General features: G+C 39.0%; 1 protein-coding gene across 10 annotated transcripts in view; it reads right to left on the reverse strand.

The window, feature by feature from the left end:
- HEATR5A (HEAT repeat containing 5A) overlaps positions 1 to 16,492 on the reverse strand; it is a 119,397-nt gene extending 102,905 nt beyond the window's left edge. For 4 of the 10 annotated variants that reach the window (XM_019798947.2, XM_002918513.4, XM_019798948.2 and 1 more), the window contains exon 1: positions 9,335 to 9,489. The gene's annotated coding sequence lies outside the window, so the exon portion shown is untranslated. Of the gene's footprint in view, positions 1 to 5,519; positions 5,560 to 7,188; positions 7,257 to 9,232; positions 9,490 to 16,267 lie in introns of those variants that run through there. The other 6 variants (XM_034648509.1, XM_034648512.1, XM_034648510.1 and 3 more) reach the window with 6 other exon arrangements.
- Positions 16,493 to 18,857: the final 2,365 nt, after the last annotated feature.

Here is an 18,857-nt window from a genome sequence, read left to right on the forward strand (position 1 = left end):
AAAAAATGGCTGAATATCGGCAAATTCACATGGTTCAATTTAAATATCATGTTCAGTCTTCAAAGACTTGGCATAATGTAAGAAAGGCTAATGTCTACATTCTGCATAGTGTTCTTACACCAGTGACTATTGCCCTAGAGTAATACATGTGTATAAATATTGTTGACTGTTGACAGAAAGAGGAACAAGCAGGGGGCCAAATTTCCAAGGCCAAAGTTTGCTACAGTAACCTGCTCCAAAGCCATCTCCAGGAGAAGTTAATCTTATTAAGAGGGAGAGGGAGAGAGAATCTTAAGCAGGCTCCACACCCAGTTTGGATCTCAGTGGGGTCTGAGATCCTGAGATCTTGACCCGAGCTGAAATCAAGAGTCAGATGCTTAATTGACTGAGCCACCCAGGAGCCCCTAAAAGATTTTATTTTTAAATAATCTCTACACCTAATGTGAGCCTTGAACTTACAACCTCAAGATCAACAGCTGCTTGCTCTACCAACTGAGCCAGCCAGGCACCCCTCACCTTCAACAATTTTAAAAATAACACAAAATAAAACAGCCTACAGATGCCAGTCCTGAGAGTGTTAATATGATTTTCTCTACCTAGGGTCTAAAGATCTATTTTGGGGGCACCTGGGTGGCTCAGATGGTTAAGCGTCTGCCTTCAGCTCAGGTCATGATCTAAGGGTCCTGGGATCGAGCCCCGCATCAGATTCCCTGCTTGGCAGGGAGCCTGCTTCTCCGTCTCCCTCTGGTGTTCCCCCTGCTTGTGCTGTCTCGCTCTCTCTGTCAAATAAATAAATAAAATCTTAAAAAAAAAAAAAAAAGATCTATTCTGGTGGAGACAGGAACATATTTAAAATTATGGTTAAAATTTATGGGGAAAAAGAGTCTTTCTAAAAATCTTTTTGGCCATTTAGTTTCTTAAAATGATTCATTATATCACTGTGAAGAGGGAAAAGAGGAAAAACTGCAAATAATCAAAGAGAACAACAAACATAAAATAAGATCTGTTGCTTTGTTTTTTCTTTCCAGAGCATGAAAAGACCAATTTAAAAAGGAACAAGCCATTATGCAGTAAGTAGAACTAATTCCAGAATGTATCAAGTGCCTGAAGTTTTGAAATATAGCGTATGAAAATTCAAATTACTTTCTTCAACTCTCACTTCTCTAAAAGCCATCACAACAGCTTCAACTCAGCCTCCAGTCTTTAGGTTTCTCAGTTTTGTTCAAAAGCATAAAGTAAATAACAACAACAAACCTTCTCAAAAATCTCCCACGCTTCAGGAAACATACATAAAGCTTAAAATCCAAACCTTCCCCCCAAAACAAAACAAAACAAAACAAAACAAAACAGTAATTAGAATTACTCTAGAAAGAAGCTGGATCATTTCTATACTGACTTAAATTAAGATTCTCTTTGACCTGTGATTCAGCTTTGCAAAATTACAGGTTACAAAATACGAACTCACAAGTTACAGAGAGCTTTAGGTCATGCTTAAAATATTGCCTAAGGGAGGCTTCCCCCGGTAAAGAAAAAATTAGGTCTTTTTTTCTTTTCTTACTGTACTTTAAATATCTCTAGGCATAGTCCTAAAGTTACATTTGTAATTTTATAATTTATAATTTTAGAGTTAATACAGTTTTATTTTCATAATTTTTAAATCTTGTATGTATTGAATCTTTGAATCTGAAATATATTGCTTCTTTCTTTCTAAATAAACTATCTTAAAATTCAGCTAGGGGTGCCCAGGTGGTGCAGTCAGACAAGCAGCTGACTCTTGTTGGTTTTGGCTTAGGTTGTCATCTCAGGGTCTTGAGATTGAGCCCTCGTCGGACTCTGCGCTTAGCAGAGTCTGCTTTAGAGTCTCTCTGCCCCTCCCCACCGTGCACACACTCACTCTCTAAAATAGAGCTTTAGGTCATGCTCTAAAATCAATCAATCAATCAAAGAATCAATCTTTAAAATAAATAAATCTTAAAAAAATCCCTAAAATAAATAAACCTTAAAAAATAATAAAATTCAGCTAAAAGAACCACTTCCTTCAGGAAAGCTTTCATTATTAATTCCCCTATTCTTATAATGTTTCCTCTTGGTATACTTCTTCCACTATATTTTTGGTTCTTAAAATGTTTGGCTTCTCCAGCTATTACTTAAGATTTCAAGATTCTTCTGGTATTTTTCCAAATCATGATTCAAAAATCTTAACCATGATTATTAGAGTAGTAGCATTACAGATAATGTTCTTTTCTCTATCTCCAAATTCTTAGTGATTTTAAAACTTCTAAAATGAAACCCTTAAAAACCAATAAACAAACTAAACTTCTGTTAAATTCCTAACTTTTAAAATTCACAACACCATTTGTCAGCATCATCTTGGTAATATCACAAATGAGGAGGACACATGTATAGCATGCTGTTGTAGCTCCTGGCTATGCCTTTCACCTTCCTAGGAGACTCCCAAATCACAAGAATGGCAATAGCAGCTATTATTCACTGAGCCAGGAACTTTTTATGTGCTTAACTTATACCATCTCTACTCATCACAAGGAAGAAAGCAAGGAAGATACTACTGGTCCTATTTTATGGATAAAGAAACTATTGAGATATCAGTAAATAGTAGAGCTGAGAATAAACCCAGGTCTTTTCGGCAATAAAGCTTTTTCTCTTTCCTCACTGCTAGGAAGCCTATCCACAGGGGCAAAAAGGGAAAAACAGTATTTTTATATTAAAATGTTAAGGAATAAAATGTGCAGAAATGACATGGGGAGGGGGAGAAGTCATTACTTTATATTTGGGCTCCTTCTCTACCTACTTACCCCTATATCTTTCAGTAAATCACAAAATCGGCTTCATCTTCTAACTCTTCCAAGGATAAGGAGTCCAAAGAATTAAAAAGGGAAAATAGCAAGGGGAACAACACAGAGGAGATAGGTAAATTCTTATAATTAAAGGAAACTAAGCATGTCATGATAGCAGATCTATAGCAGATGAGTGGTTCACCACTCTAGCTGCTTTAAAAAAAAACAAAAAAAAACAAAAAAAAACAAAGCCAAGTCTAAAACAACTGAATCAGAATCTCTAAAGGGGTGTTGTAATAAACGCATTTTTCATTTAACCATTAACATCAAATATCTACTAACACTATTAATTTATAGGTAAGAATACTCAGGCTAGATTATAATATGGATCATTTTAATAGCTGATTAACATCCATTACTCACCTATAATTCTTCTATTAAATATGGTAAGAAAGATTTATCTTGGTACTTTTAGATAAGCTACAGCAACTGTAACTGCTTTAGAAAATAGGAAAATGATAATGAAATTCAAACTTATGATATGATTTGGCATGAACTTAATCCTAGTCTAACTCTTTATAACCCTAAAAATAAAAATAAATTATCATTTTAATATTTTAAAATGTTTAGTGTACAATAGTGATTGAAGCCCAATAAGAATTTGATTTAATTGAATGGTTCAAAATTACATGTACATTAAATCTAAATATGATAAATACAAAAACTTTTAGAGCCAACACTCTGGATGGTAGAATTTAGAAAACCTAATAGTTTCATAGTGACTGTACAAAGAGGTGTACCTCTTTTGGAAAATGTATCAGAAATCATTAAAATATCAAAGTCATCTGACAAAAGCATCTTGCTTTTGAAAATTCATGCTAAAGAAAGGGCACCTAGGTGGCTAGTTGAAACGTCTGCCTTTGCCTCAGTTCATGATCCCAGGGTCCTAGAATCAAGCCCTGCATTAGCATTAAGCTCCCAGCTTAGCCTGGGAGCCTGCTTCTCCCTCTCCCTCTGCCCGCCACTCCCCGTTTGTACTTGCGCGCTCTCTCCGTCAAATAAAATAAAATCTTTAAAAAAAAGAAAAGAAAATTCATGTTAAAGAAAGAAAAAGGAAAATATCAGAAGCATCAGTGTTGACTACAGCCCTATAAAAGTGGTAAGTGGAAAATGCCAAGTCCAACATTAGAGAAATGGCTAAATAAAGTTTGACGTATCCAAAGAATAAAGATTCTCATTAAAAATTATAATTAAAGGGGCACCTGGCTGGCTTAGTCAGATCATGTGACTCTTGATCTCAGGGTGGTAAGTTCGAGTACAACATTGTTAGGTAGAGTTTACTTAAAAAAAATTTATAATTTGGGGCGCTTGGGTGGCTCAGTCGTTAAGCGTCTGCCTTCAGCTCAGGGTGTGATCCTGGCATTCTGGGATCTAGCCCCGCATCAGGCTCCTCCGCTGGGAGCCTGCTTCTTCCTCTCCCACTCCCGCTGCTTGTGTTCCCTCTCTCGCTGGCTGTCTCTCTCTCTGTCAAATAAATAATAAATAAAACCTTTAAAAAAATTTATAATTATGAAAACTACAAGTGCAGAAGCTTACATATTAAGAGAGGGTCTGAAGGTAAAGCAGTGTTTCCTAAAGTGTTTTTAAAACGCCAAGTTGGCAGTTTCTTTCCTACAAATGGTCTCCATAAATGTAATATGGTAATGGGTACTATATACTGCCCAGAGGACATGTATATATAGCACTTGATGTTTAACTACAGTCATCTTCCCAAACCCTACCTTTCTTTCTTTTTCTCTCTCTCTCTTTTTTTCTAGTAGGCTCCATGCCCAGTGTAGAGTCCAACACAGGGCTTGAACTCATGACCCTGAGATCAAGACCTGAGCCCACACCAGGAGTCCCACCCTTAATTGACTGAGCCACCCAGGCGTCCCACTACCTTTTTCTCCCCCCCCCCGCCCCAGCTGGGAATGTTGCAAAACTAGTGTTCTATAGAACACAATCTTTGAAATAACATCAATAAATAGTATAAATCAAGAAATTGAAATATTCCTTTTTGTTCATACTATGATAGAATTTTTATTAGAAGATTATATAACAAATTAATATCACACTTACTTAGAGTGGCCATTTCTGACTAAGAGTTTGGACCAAATTATCTAACATTAAATACTCTACATATAAACAGAATCTTCTCTTAGCTACCCCTGGAATATGAATAAAAGAAGAAAAGATGCTTTTAATTAACCTCGTATAAAAGTTCACATAAAAATTTGTGCCATTCATACTTAGAACAAAGTTTCATTTCACACCCCTTCCAAAGTAAAAACAGCTTGTTGCACCATAAATTTAACATTTTGGGGGGGAATTCTGACTACAGATTCTCATAAAATCAACTTAACCCATGTTTCTTGTCATTTCACACAAAGTCTAACTTGTAACATGCCCAGGCACAGCATTACTATCATATTTTAATATATAATGAAAATATATTAAGTGCAGCAAGATTCCAAGAGTGTTTCCTGCAAACTTGGTAGGGCTGGGGAGAACGCTGCTTATCACTGCATACAAGCCACTATGAATGGCAGATGTACATAGTTCCAAGAACCAACAGAGAACACATCCTATGAGATAGAGAAGTTAGGTGAAAGAGGAAAGAAACAAGAGTTATAGAGAAATTTATGAACTGACATAAGAAACGCCACAAGTACGGATGTGACTTACTTTGCATTCCTCTTCTGTTTTTCTGAGGTAGTGGAGATTACTATTAGGGATGAGAACAAGAAACTGAATTAAGTGAAGGAGACTGCTATTGGGGGCCCCACTGAAGTCCTGCCGGTTCTGGCAATTCTCCTTTCAGAGTACAAAAGAGAAAACCCCTGAAGGCTAAAAGGAAGTGTTGTGGGGAAGCAAGGGGAACTCAGCAGTACGAAGCTACTCGAAGGCAGTGATCACAGAAGGAACTAACATTTTTTGACAATTTACTTACTAAAAACTTTTAATCCTTGTAACACTGAAACTTAAATATCATCCTCATTCTACAGATGATGGTAATGAGAAGTGTGTCCAAGGTCAAGATGTTATTTAAGCAGAATAAGATAATGCCTGCATCTGTCTGGTTTCAACACCCATGTTCCTTCAACTACTTCATACAGCCTCTTCATAAAGTCTCTCTAATCACTATTACTGAGAGGTACTGACATACCCACTGAAGAATCTAATCATTATAACTTTGCTGTTCTTCTTTCTCACTTCATTCTCCTCTTATGTTTCCTCTTAGGTCTTTGAGGCTTTTTGTTAAGGTGTGAGGTCTTCTAGAAACATCAACTTTCAAAGGACTCTTCCCATCTAGACATTAAATCAATAAGTACCCACTGTGTTAGTTCAGTCTTTGGATATTCTTGATAATTTTTATCACTCTTTGTTCTGCAAACCAACTCTTCCATCTCCCTCCAGGAAGACAGATTTCATTCTGGGCATTGAGGAGTGCCAGAAGGTACATTTTAAGACAGAAAATTTATTCTTCTCTTATCTCCCACCTCACTCATCTGAAAATAACTACAACAATCTCTTGGTACTCGGTACCAAGTTGAAACTGCAGTAAGAAGAAAACAAAGTTTTTTTTTTTTTTTTTAAAGGACATACAGTAATTAATTGTTTCAAAGATCATGAACTTTACTGACCTAAGTCTCTTGAGAGGTCTCTCACAGCCTATTCATTCTTAGTTTAGGCATGACTAATAATCCAGTTATCTGGATTCTAGCTTCGGTGGAACAGAATACCATATTAAAAGTGAAGGAGCAAAGTCACTGAGATCAGGAAGAAGTCAAGCAGGATGGTAATGGGGATGGAAGCAACCAAAATACTATTTCATAAAGCAAAGACATTTTAAAAAGCAGGGCAATATGAGACTACTAAGTACAAAAGGAAAGTGCACAAGATGCCACAGGAATCCTTGCCCAATTTTCCAATAACTCTATCCTTATATTCGCTGTTCATGCAATCTTCACTTAGGACTTCTTGGTTTAGACCCTGCCTGCCTTATAATATCCTCCTTTCTCCCCTTCGAACTGTGACTCTTAGATCAGGGTCAGCATCCACAGAATCAGCCTTAATCCACACTATGGTCTGACATCTTGGCTTTTCCTCATGGCTCTCACTTCTAATCTACAACATAGCCTATGGAATACCCAGCCCAGAATTTAGCTACATTTCTCACCTTCTTGAAGCCCTACCAGAGGGGTTTTATTGACAGACACTGCTTCTTACTATTTGCCAGATCCCCAGCTAGGCTCCTAACTTTGCAAGCACAGCTCCCTGGAAAAACTCCATTGTAACTCTGCCTTTTGGCTGCCACCCTTATGGCCCCACCCAAATAATACAGTGAACATACCATCTATTACCTCTAACCCCCCAAGACAGTCTGGGGCAGCACTCCATCAATCAAACTCATTGATATCTCTGCAGCAAAAGATAAAACATACTCACATAAGGTGGGATTAAATAATGACTATAAATAGCTTCATATCAGTTCACATTATATTTTGCTGCCAAATGAGTTAAGAAAAAAACTTTCCAGAGCCTTTTCAACACTGGATTTAAGATGAAGGGACTGTATACATGTATGTTTTTCTTTTTTTTTTCTTTTCAGATCTCTTCCCAAAACATTAAAGAAAAAAATGTTTCTGGTGTTTCAAGAGGTAATTTCAACTTTCTGATAATTTTACTTACATAAAATATATATTAAATAAATAAGGTATATTTCGAGTATATACACAAAAATATGCATTTATTCATCATACAGATACCACACGAACACAAAAGGATATAAATAGATGCTGATATATTGACCCAGAGAAGCATTACCCAGGAAATAAGTAGAACTAAATTATTAAAAAGGTACACTTATAAAACATTTTATTTAGTGAAATTAGAGCCATACCATGGTTTTAAGATTAACGATACAGGATACATGCTCCAAAAACCTTTTTTTTAAAAAAAAAAATGCAGAGGTCATTAAACTAGTTATCCAGGATTTAGAACAAAAGAATTTTAGAACAGTAAAGGGCCAAAACGAATCCAGCTTAACCTTTATTCCGCTCACAAGATAATTAAGAAGGGCTCGAAAAAGTTATAAATGGCCTCAATCCCCTTTCTGAAGGAAAGCTGGATGGAAGACAGATGCATTGCTTAAAAACTAAAGTACTTAAATTCAGGTCGCCTATCAGGTCAGAAGTCTTTTCCTATATTATAGCTATCTATATAAAATAACTGCATTCTAAGACAAATCGAACCTCCAGTAATTTTTTCAACTGTCACTATTCTTATGGTATAAACACTGCCTGCTTACCCATTTTATTAAAGAAAAAAAAATCAATGGTATTAAAATGTAAGACAAGTCTCAGCTTCACCGCTGATCTAAAATAACTTTATCAGACACACTTTCTAAAACATGTGGAAAATGAAACAAGATAATTCTTTTCTCCCCATCCATCTAATGCTCAGCTCTGAGGAGACTTCTGCTTTCCTCACACTTTAACCTCCCTAGATTATTTTCTCCAAAAGTTCTGAACAGTACTTGTGGGCACATTCTCCCCACACCTTTCAACGTCTCCTCTAGGCTTTAAGTTCCTTCAGGGTGCGAAGCCTACACATAAAAGGTGCTGAATATTTGAATGAATGAACGCACATAAAAATAATGTATAATTATGATCCTTAAGGAAGGAGCTCAAATGATTTGGCTCCTATTATCTGAGTTGACAGTTACGAAAATCATCTTAACTTGCCAGAAGTATACATTATTGTGATTAGTAAGTACCATAAAGCACTTTATAAAGTTTCTAAACAGTTTATAATCACTTGAAATGATGTTTTGCAGGCCAAGCGTAGAGTAAGAGAAAATGTTTCCTCACACTAAGCTAACGCTACTCCAGCAAAGGCTTTCTTTCCCTGAGAGAACTGGAAATAGTCCTCACGTCGAAGGCAGTATCCACTCCCTTTTCTAGAGCGCTTCTGGAAACCCGCCTGGAGGGTGAGGTGCGGGAGCTCAGAGAGCCTCGCCCGAAGCCGGGTTGGGGCCCCGCTCCGACCGACCCGGGGCGCAATGGGCGCCACTTGGGCGGGTCCGGTCAGTCAGGTTCTGACCTTCCGACCTTCCCCGCACGCCGGGAGTGCTGGGCTCCCGCCCGCGGGCAGAGTCCACGCCTACCTGTTGTGCTCGGGTAAAACCAGACTTTCCCGGAGCCCGGGGAAAGGAGGACTGACCGCACTGGCTATTCAGTTGTCCCCGCGCACCAGTTCTGTCCCTCTTCGGCGAGTTCCGGCCCCTTCAGCCACGACACCTAATTCCTCCATCCATTCCCGCACCCCGGGTCCCAGCTTCCTCCACCACTTCGCAGCCGCGACCACCCTGGGGACCCCCAAGCCGCCCAACTCACAGTGCAGGCCCGGGTGTGATAGCCCTCCCAGTGGGCAGGCAGCTCGCGCACCGTCCCCTCGCGCCCGCAGCGTCTCCACTCCCAGGATCCCAGACTGCTCACCTTCTGGGGTCCCCCACCGCTCAGCGCCCGTCAGTCCTGCCACGTTACCCGCTCCACAGCGCAGCAGGGCAGAGCTGGGACTTGCCGGCGGCGGCGACTGCGAGGCAGCACGACGGGAGGGGCGCGCGCGGGGCGGAGCCGGAAAGCTCGGAGCCGCGAGCGCGGCGGGAGCCAGCGATTGGGAGCGCGCCCTGCGCCGCGCCGCCGATTCTAGGCCCCCTCAGCCGGCCGCCGAGCCATCGAGAGCCCACTCTGGCAGGCGTGACTGCTCCACCGCCGAAAGAGCGATGGGGGAGAGTGCTGCTCAAGTTGATTGAGGCAAGGGCATTGGCTTTGCAGTCGGGAGATCTTGGCCACAACTATTTTTGTCTGTTTTCATGGCCAGCCAGCATCCCTAGGGGCTGCACTGGGGCATCTGAAGGCCAAGACACAACTGAAGCCTGGGGAAATTCAGGCAGGGAGTGCTATGGGTGTGGAATATTAAGACATGGAAGAGACCCTAGAGAGCTTTGTCGTGCTACTCCTGGTTTTAGAGCATGAGACTCTGGGGCCTGACAAAGCACCTTACTCAAGGTTACACACTGAGTCAGTGGTGGAATTGGGACTCACAGCCACTTAGGCTTCAAGTCAAGTGCGTTTTTCCAGTATACTCAGTGTTTTGAATATAATTTTCAGTTTTTATTTTTAAACAGTCTCAAGGTTACTATAATGTTGCAACTATAGGACAAAGAACATTTTTCCTGAACCATTTGCGGTTTAAGTTGCCGACATGATGCCACATTATTCCTAAATACTTCAGTGTGTGTGTCTTACTAATAAGCACCCTCAGCTACATAGTCACCATCTACCAAAATCAAAACATGTACGTGATACGTGTGGCCAAATGTCTCAGTAATGTTTTTTATGGTAAAGCATTCAGTTCAGAATCAAGCATTGTGTTTACTTCTCATATATCTTTAGTTGCTTTCAATCTGGAACATTTCCTCAGTCTTTCCTTGACTTTCATATCCTTGACACTTTTGAAGATTCTCGGCCAATTATTTTGTAGAATGGCTTTCACTTTGCATCTGTCTGATGTATTATTTATGATTAGAATCAGGTTAAGTGTCTATGACAGGACTGTCACAAAAGTAATGATGTGTTCTAATTGTGAGGCCAGATCCTTGGTTTCTCAACCTGTTTTGAAAGCATAAGCAAAACTATAGTTGCATTATTAACTTAGCTGCACATACTGTTTTGTTCCTTACTTATGTTTTATGCACCTCTTATCAATCATTAACTTTGGTTTTTCCACTCCTGCTCCCCGGTGGGTAAACCCACCCATTGTAGAAACCTAATGGGGACTCCAGGATAACATTTGTCTCGAAATTATCTGTCATACCTGATCTTACCAGGTCCAAATGGTGCCTGTCTAGAAGAATGCCTACCTCCAGATTGTTTCAAGCTTCCCTTCCTTCAAGTGTCAAGAAACCCCTCACCCTCCTCTCATGTATTCACCTCCTTCCCCAAACTATATAAGCTGTCTTTATGCTCAACAGGACACAGCAATCTTGGGAATAATTCCCTGCCTTCTCCTTGGTCTGCCCTTCTGACAGTAAAGCTTTCTCTAGCTAGCTTCAAAACTCCTGTCCAAGATGTTGGCTTACTATGCATCAGGTGTGTGGACAAGTTTGAGTTTGGTAACAGTCGTATCCTATCAGACACCTGGGTGGCTCAGTCAGTTAAGCGTCTGCCTGGGTCCTGGGATTGAGTCCTGCATTGGGCTCCTTGCTAAACAGGGAGCCTGCTTCTCCCTCTGCCTGCAGCTTTCCCTGCTTGTGCTCTCTCTCTGACATTTATTTATTGATAAATAAAATCTTAAAAAAATGAAAAATAAAACAACTGCATCCTATCAAGTGGTACATTTTAATTAGTCTCATTATTGATGTTTATTTTAATAAAGTGGTATCTGCCAGGCTTCTCCACTATAAAGTGGCTTATTTCCCCTTTGTAATTAATAAGTATTTTGTGGTGGGTGTTTCTTTGAAATTATGTATTTTCTCATCATAATTAATTTATATTAGTATAAAATCAGAGTTTCCTGTTAAATGGGTTATAATCTATTTCTATTGTTATTTATTTTGATGTTCACATTGTCCTGAGTTTGGTCTGGGGGAGCCCCATTCACGCTGGTCTCTGTGTCTTTGTGTTTTAAATTCTTTTGCAATATTTTATTGTAAAACATTTTTAAAATACAGAAAATTTTAAAGAGTTTTATATACCATATACCCCCCATCCATAGTCTACATTAATATTTTACTGTTCTGTGCCCTTCTGACACATCTCCATCATTCTTTGAGCACTCCCCTATTTTCTGGCACAGTAAGATGTTCTAGGCTCTTCTTGCCCCAACCCTATATGCAGCCATTTATCCAGGAGCCCTGGTTCCTTTTAGTGGGGAATGGTATTTAGAAGCACTAGGTGTGCTCACTGCTATTGGGGTATCACTGCTCAGGCTGTCTTCGTAGATGTGGCTAGGGAATATTTATACACTCATAGAGTGCATCTATATATGTAACTATATATGCATACTCACACACATTTACAGCTATATTTAGTTATCTAACAATATATATTGAAAAACCACATGTTCACAGTAATACCTCCAATCCAGCAACACACAATGTATTCTAGTTTTCTCCCATATTTGTAACTCCTTTCTCCCACAGAGAGAAACCTTCATCTTATTATCCTTGAGATATCTACTTGTTTGAATACCTCCTCTATTTAAGCAATCACCCATAGCTGCCATCTCTCCCCTTGGAGGATGCTGCTCTTACCCCACTCTGGTTCTGAAACTCCAAAACTAGCCACCACAAGCACCCCCCCCAACTTTCCCCTTTCCTTTACCCTGCTCCGAAACCGTGTGCCAATGCCAAGTCCATAAGCCCTCACCACTATCCTTGGGTTCCATCTCTTGCCAAGCATTCTTCTAGGCATCCTCTTTACTCTACTTGATATATACACACACACACACAAACACAGACACACACACGGACACACAGACACACACATACACGTTATGTACTATAAATTACCCTGAGAAAGGTACAAAAGTATTATAGATCCTAAAGGAGAGAGCAATTACTATGAAGTTCTGTTGGGAGGCTCATGAAAGATCTAAAGAAAATGATGACATTTAAAATGGTCTTTGGGGGCGACTGGGTGGCTCAGTTGGTTAGGTGTCTAACTCTTGATTTTGGTTCAGGTCATGATCTCAGGGTCCAGAGACTGAGCCCCACATTGGGCTCCAAGTTCAGGTGTAGTCTGCTTGGGATTCTCCTTCTTCCTCTGCACCACCCCCCCGCATTCTCTCTCTCTCAAAATAAATGAATAAATAAAATCTTTTTTAAAAATTAAAAAAGGGGCACCTGGGTGGCTCAGTCAGTTAAGTGGCTGACTTTGGCTCAGGTCATGATCTTGGGGGTCCTGGGATTGAGCTCCACATTGGCTCCATGCTCAATGAGGAGTCTGCTTTCCCTCTTCCTCTACCCACACCACCCGCCCCCCGCTCATGTTCTCTCTCTCTCACAAATAAATAAAATCTTTAAAAAAATAATTACAAGTTATAAAGCTAAATAAATAAGATGGGCTTTGAAGAATGTATAAGAATGAGTAAATAGAATGTATGTACTCTATTACATACTGAAAAAAACTCTGGAAAGTAATTTGAGCAGGCCCAAAGCGGAGAGTGTAATTCATTTTAACTGAATATGTAGTACAAAAATAACAACACTCGAATTTTAGAGCTGGAAGGGATATTATGTATCATTGAGTCCAACTACTAGTTTTATGGAGGATTCAAAGATGACTCCAAACTTTGAGCCTAAATGACTAAGAGAATTAAATTAGAAGGAGGAGTCAGTTTGGAGGGGTAAATAATATATTTAATTGTAAACATGTCACATTGCAGTAGAGCATCTGAGGAGAAATGTGGGACTACAGTTTTGAAGAGGGGTCCGAACCAGAGATCTAGTTCAGAACTTTTCCATGTGGAGCTGACAGCTGAACACAATGAAAGAGGAAAATACAGAGAACAAAGATAGAACCCTGAAAAACAACCAGTTTAGTTTTAACCAAACAGAAATGTGTCCCACCTTTCAACTTCCACTTTACTTTGTTCAGTCCCATATTGGGATTTTGAGTCATGATAAAGAGAAAGCTGTATTATAATTAGCAGAAAGAACACAGCTTGGGAATTAGGTCACTTGTGTTCAAATCATAATTTCACCATTAGTAGGTATGACCTAGGGAAAATCACTTCATATCTTTGGAGCTCAGTTTCCTCCTTCTAAAATGAGAATAACATCTCCCTCTCTGAGGTGTGCTGAAGATTCAAAATTTCTTTTTTTTTTTTTTTAAGATTTTATTTATTCATTTGACAGAAAGAGAGACAGCCGGTGAGAGAGGGAACACAAGCAGGGGGAGTGGGAGAGGAAGAAGCAGGCTCCCAGCGGAAGAGCCCGATGCAGGGCTTGAAGCCAGGACTCCAGGATCACGCCCTGAGCCAAAGGCAGACGCTTAATGACTGAGCCACCCAGGCGCCCCCAGCAGTTACCTATTTAACTTGCTATGTGATATTTTGCTTTAATTTACTGTTTAAACACATCTGATACAATGACTCTAGGTTCCAACCAGCATACATATGGGAAACTGAAGATGATAGATTACCTTTAAGATTGCCTCTACCCCTGAGAATATAAAATTCAATAATGGTAGAACCGTATTTCTAAACAATGGGACTCCAGCTCAGCCATGGAACTCTAGGATCCTGCTCTTGATTGTAATCCTTGAGAGGTTAATAGGTGTTCCACAGTGAGCGCTGTGTATTGTGTAAGACTGATGAATCACAGGCCTGTACCCCTAAAACAAATAATATATTATATGTTAATAAAAATGAGGTTAATAGGTGTTCTTTTAAACTGGCATTCTTAAGCAAATTTGAGAAACATTATATGTTAATATAGCCGTCTTCTAGAGAATCACTGTGTATATTAGTAGGCTGCATTTCATGCAATGTTTCTCAAGGTTATTTGGCAATGGAATATAATATCTTTTTTTAAAGAAATGCATACTAGTATCTTTGAGAATTAGTGCTCCTTCGGAGCAGACTTTGGGAAATATAGCTCTGAAAGTTTGTTATTAGTGATTCACTCAGTCATGTCAGGTTGCTCAGCGTTGATGAAACCATCAAGGAAACTGGAGTGTATACGTGGTAAGCTCATGTCACAAAACACATGGGTTGGGCATGGCTTCTACTCTGTCAATTTCAATATGATCTAAAGCCTGAAATCACACTGATACCCCACTCCAACAAAAGATCCGCTGGCCCTTTGTGATACAGCTTTCTACTTTTTGGTCTATCAAGCATTATTTGTCAGTGTACTGCTGAGTTTGCTGTAATCTGTGACAGTTTTTTTTTTTTTTAAGATTTATTTATTTTTAGAGAGAGAGAGAGAAGGCAAAGGGAGAGACAGAGAGAGAGAATCCCAAGCAGAGTCCCTGCTGAGCTTGAAGCCCAATGCAGGGCTTGATCCCAGGACCCTTAACCAAATAAGCCACCCAGGAGCCCCTATGGACAGCTTTTAGCACTAAATTTCTTTTTTGTTTAAGATTTATTTATTTGAGAGAGAGAGAGAGAGAGAACATATGTGAGCTGGGGGTAGGGACAGAAGGAGAGGGAGAGAGAGAATTCTTTTTTTTTTTTTTTAAGATTTTATTTATTTATTTGACAGAGAGAGACAGCCAGAGAGAGAGGGAACACAAGCAGGGGGAGAGGGAGAGGAAGAAGCAGGCTCCCAGCAGAGGAACCTGATGTGGGGCTCGATCCCAGCACGCCGGGATCACGTCCTGAGCCAAAGGCAGACGCTTAACGACTGAGCCACCCAGGCGCCCCAGAGAGAGAATTCTTGATCAGACTCTACACTAAGCTCAGAACCGACATTGGGCTTGATCTCACCACCCTGAGATCATGATCTGAGCTGAAATCAAGAGTCAGCAGCCCAACTGGTTGAGCCATCCAGCCACCCCTAGCACTAAATTTCTAGTAAGAACTTTGGGCCATGGGTAGGATTTTCTTCAGTTTATAAACTACTACTATAAATATTCAGCTAAAAAGTGCTACTTATAACATAGCATAGATCTTGATCTATGATGGCAAGTAAGTAATAGTAGACCATCTAACCTTGAAAGATGCAGTGAAACTCAGGGTTACTGTTTCTAAGCAGGAATACTGAGCAAATGTAGATTTGCAACTATGCATTTAATAATACTTTATGCAAGAAATGATTGCAATTATGTTCATACTTGACTAGGACACTTAAAGTCCCTTCCGATTCCTTATTCTCCAATCAGATTAAGAAATACTGTGTTTTACATGTGCGTAAACTTTATGGTTTTGTTCCAAAGTTGCTGCCATATATTTTATAAGCAAGCCATTTAATCTCTTTGGACTTCAATTTCCTCCTCTGGAAAATGAGCATGCATATTAGGTCTCTACGATCTCTTCTAATTTTAAAATTCAAATATTCTACTGTTATTTGGTTTTCTTTCAACTCTTACTCACATGTCTAAGTAAAGCCATAGGCATATGGCATTATCAAATTCGCAGAGTCATTTCATTACACATAGCCATCTAAACATCAGTTCCTGGTTATAATATTGCTAGCATTTAGTTATATGGACCTGAGGGGAGAGGAAAAACCTGCTCTCTCCTACTTGTAGGTGGGTATAGTTGGCAAGGAGTGAAGAGGACCTAAAGTGACTCCATAGTTTACTATGATACTCCTTTTCAATTCATTTCTGGCTTTAAAAATCTCATGATTAGAATCATTCTTCTGGTTTTCATAAGATAAGGAAAGAGACTTCAGGAGGTTGATGTTAAGATGTTCTTACCTAGGGTGGGAGAGAAAATCCTGGAGATCTCTTCTGGCTAATTCCTTTAATACAGTTTCACCTTGGAAGATAGGGACGATGTAACCCTGAAAGATTGAGCAGCGGGACAGGAAGGTTCCATGGTAAGGGGGGAGGACTGGGCAGCAATAAAACTTCAGTAGCCAGGGAAAGAATGTCCTGGATGATGGGATCCAAAGCAGATTCCAGGAAGAGGGGAGGAGGTGTCTGTGGGGAATCAATAAAAACGAGGCTGAGAGGATTTAGATGAGAGTCCTTGGTCAGCTTGTCAATTTTTCCCTGCCAGAAATTTCCTGATGGGAACCACAGGAAGCACCATCATAAGCCAAATTAATCATGTAGTTAATCTATCAAGGTGAAGGAACAAAATTTAATGTCATTAGCAGCTTGGTTCTAAACATGAGCCAAACAAAACCCAAGGAACGCAATAGGTCAAGCCAGAACTAGAACTGAAGAGAAGGGCTGTGTTACTAAATATTACACAAACTGTCAACTTTGGCTGCAAGCTCTTTAGACAAGTAAACTGTTTACCTATAAACAGGTAACTTAAGAGAATAATTTAGTGCTTTCATTTAGGGGCATTTTGTTCTTTATAAATAGCATATAAATATCCCATCAAAACCATGTTTATCAGTTGGAGACATGTGAATACAAAAACTGATGATGGATAATTATCTACTTAAAAATGAAATATATTGGAACAATAACTATACAAGATAACATGATACTTTTTTTTTTTTTTTTTTTTTTTTTTAAAANTTTGACAGAGATAGAGACAGCCAGCAAGAGAGGGAACACAAGCAGGGGGAGTGGGAGAGGAAGAAGCAGGCTCATAGTGGAGGAGCCTGATATGGGGCTCGATCCCTTCACGCTGGGATCACGCCCTGAGCCAAAGGCAGATGCTTTACCGCTGTGCCACCCAGGCGCCCCAACATGATACTTTTAAGATCCATATAATCTGTTGTAAAATTCATAATCTAAGATTATTTGTCTAACTCAAGAAATTGAACTTCCCCAGTAAAAGGACAAAGCTCTACCTGGTTGGTAAACAGTATTCCTACTGAATTGTCACATGTGAGGAAAAACCATATATAGTATTATATGACATACTTATGAAAGTTCTTATCAGTTACTGTGTTTATACATATAAGTCTATTATTAACTTCTTTGGGACATGCTATTCTTGAAATAGATTCTAATAAAAATTAGTTTATACGTCAAACTTCTTGCTTAGCTACAAACTTAGAAGAGAGAATATTATCTAGATGCAAATATTTAACTGACCACTATGAACAATAACTCAAATTAAATTAACCGTATAATATGATTATGGTAATCAGTGGAGCCAGAGTCATAGATCAGGAAGAAAAAGAAAAATGTTAATAATATGGAATAGAATTATATACTCTTGAACTCAATTTGCCAACCTACAGGCATTCACAGACCAGAGCACAAATCCATTTATAGACCATACTTGCTAATCTTAATAATATCTTATTGACTTACACATTTTCTCCTTTTGTCTGCTTCCTCTCGCTTACACTCCCTGAGTTCAAAACTTAAAAAGAAAAAAAAAAGTTTCCTTTTATTTAAGATAAAATATTAAGCCATAAAAAAGCAAAGGCAAAATATAAAATCCCTTTATACCTGAACCCCATTAAAATATGTGTGTGGTTATGAATAAAGATTATAAGGGAATAAATAAAAATAAAATTATTGTATATGAACAATGAGATTACAGTCCTTTTTATCTTTTTGATATTTGTAATTGTTTATATTGCTTTTAGAAAGAAAGAAAGAAAGGTATTTTTAAAAGTTTTCTTTTTGCAATTTCCTGGTGTTATTTTTCCCCTTTCGAAAAGGTACCTGACACATAGTAAGTGCTCCCCATAAATTTGTTGAGTAAGTATACAAAATGGCAACACAACTGCTGGCAGATTTCCTTTAGGGAGAAGCCAAATGATAGCACTGGCGATGTTGAGGTAAGGATAAAATAAGTCAGTATTTACTCAACCACCTGCCAGAGGCTTCTAATTACCGATTGTTATTTGTAGATTGTCCATATAATTTGTTGTTTACCAGGACACTTTTGAGAGTGAAAAGAGTAGCTATTTATAAATACTCTGGGTTCTTAGATATGCACCTAAAGCGTACGTAACCAAAGGAAAAGATATGTTGGACTTCATCAAAATTAAAAACCTTTGTTATTCAAAGGACATTATCAAGGAAATAAAAAGATAACCCATAAAATGGGAAAAAGTATTTGCAAATCATTTATTGATAAGGGTCTAGCATCCAGAATATATAAGGAACTCTTATAATCAACAATAAAAACACAAATAACCCAACTAAAAAATGGAAAAATAATTTGAAGGGACATCTCTTCGAAGATGATATACAAAAGGGTGATCAGCACATGCAAATATGCTCAACACTGGTCATTAGGGAAATGCATATAAAAAACCAAAATGAGGGGTGCCTGGGTGCCTCAGTTGTTAAGTGTCTGCCTTTGGCTCAGGTCAAGATCCCAGGGTCCTGGGATCAAGCCCCGCATGGGGCTCCCTGCTCAACG

This window comes from Ailuropoda melanoleuca, chromosome 20 (assembly GCF_002007445.2).
Source record: "Ailuropoda melanoleuca isolate Jingjing chromosome 20, ASM200744v2, whole genome shotgun sequence".
NCBI classification, from domain to species: domain Eukaryota; kingdom Metazoa; phylum Chordata; class Mammalia; order Carnivora; family Ursidae; genus Ailuropoda; species Ailuropoda melanoleuca.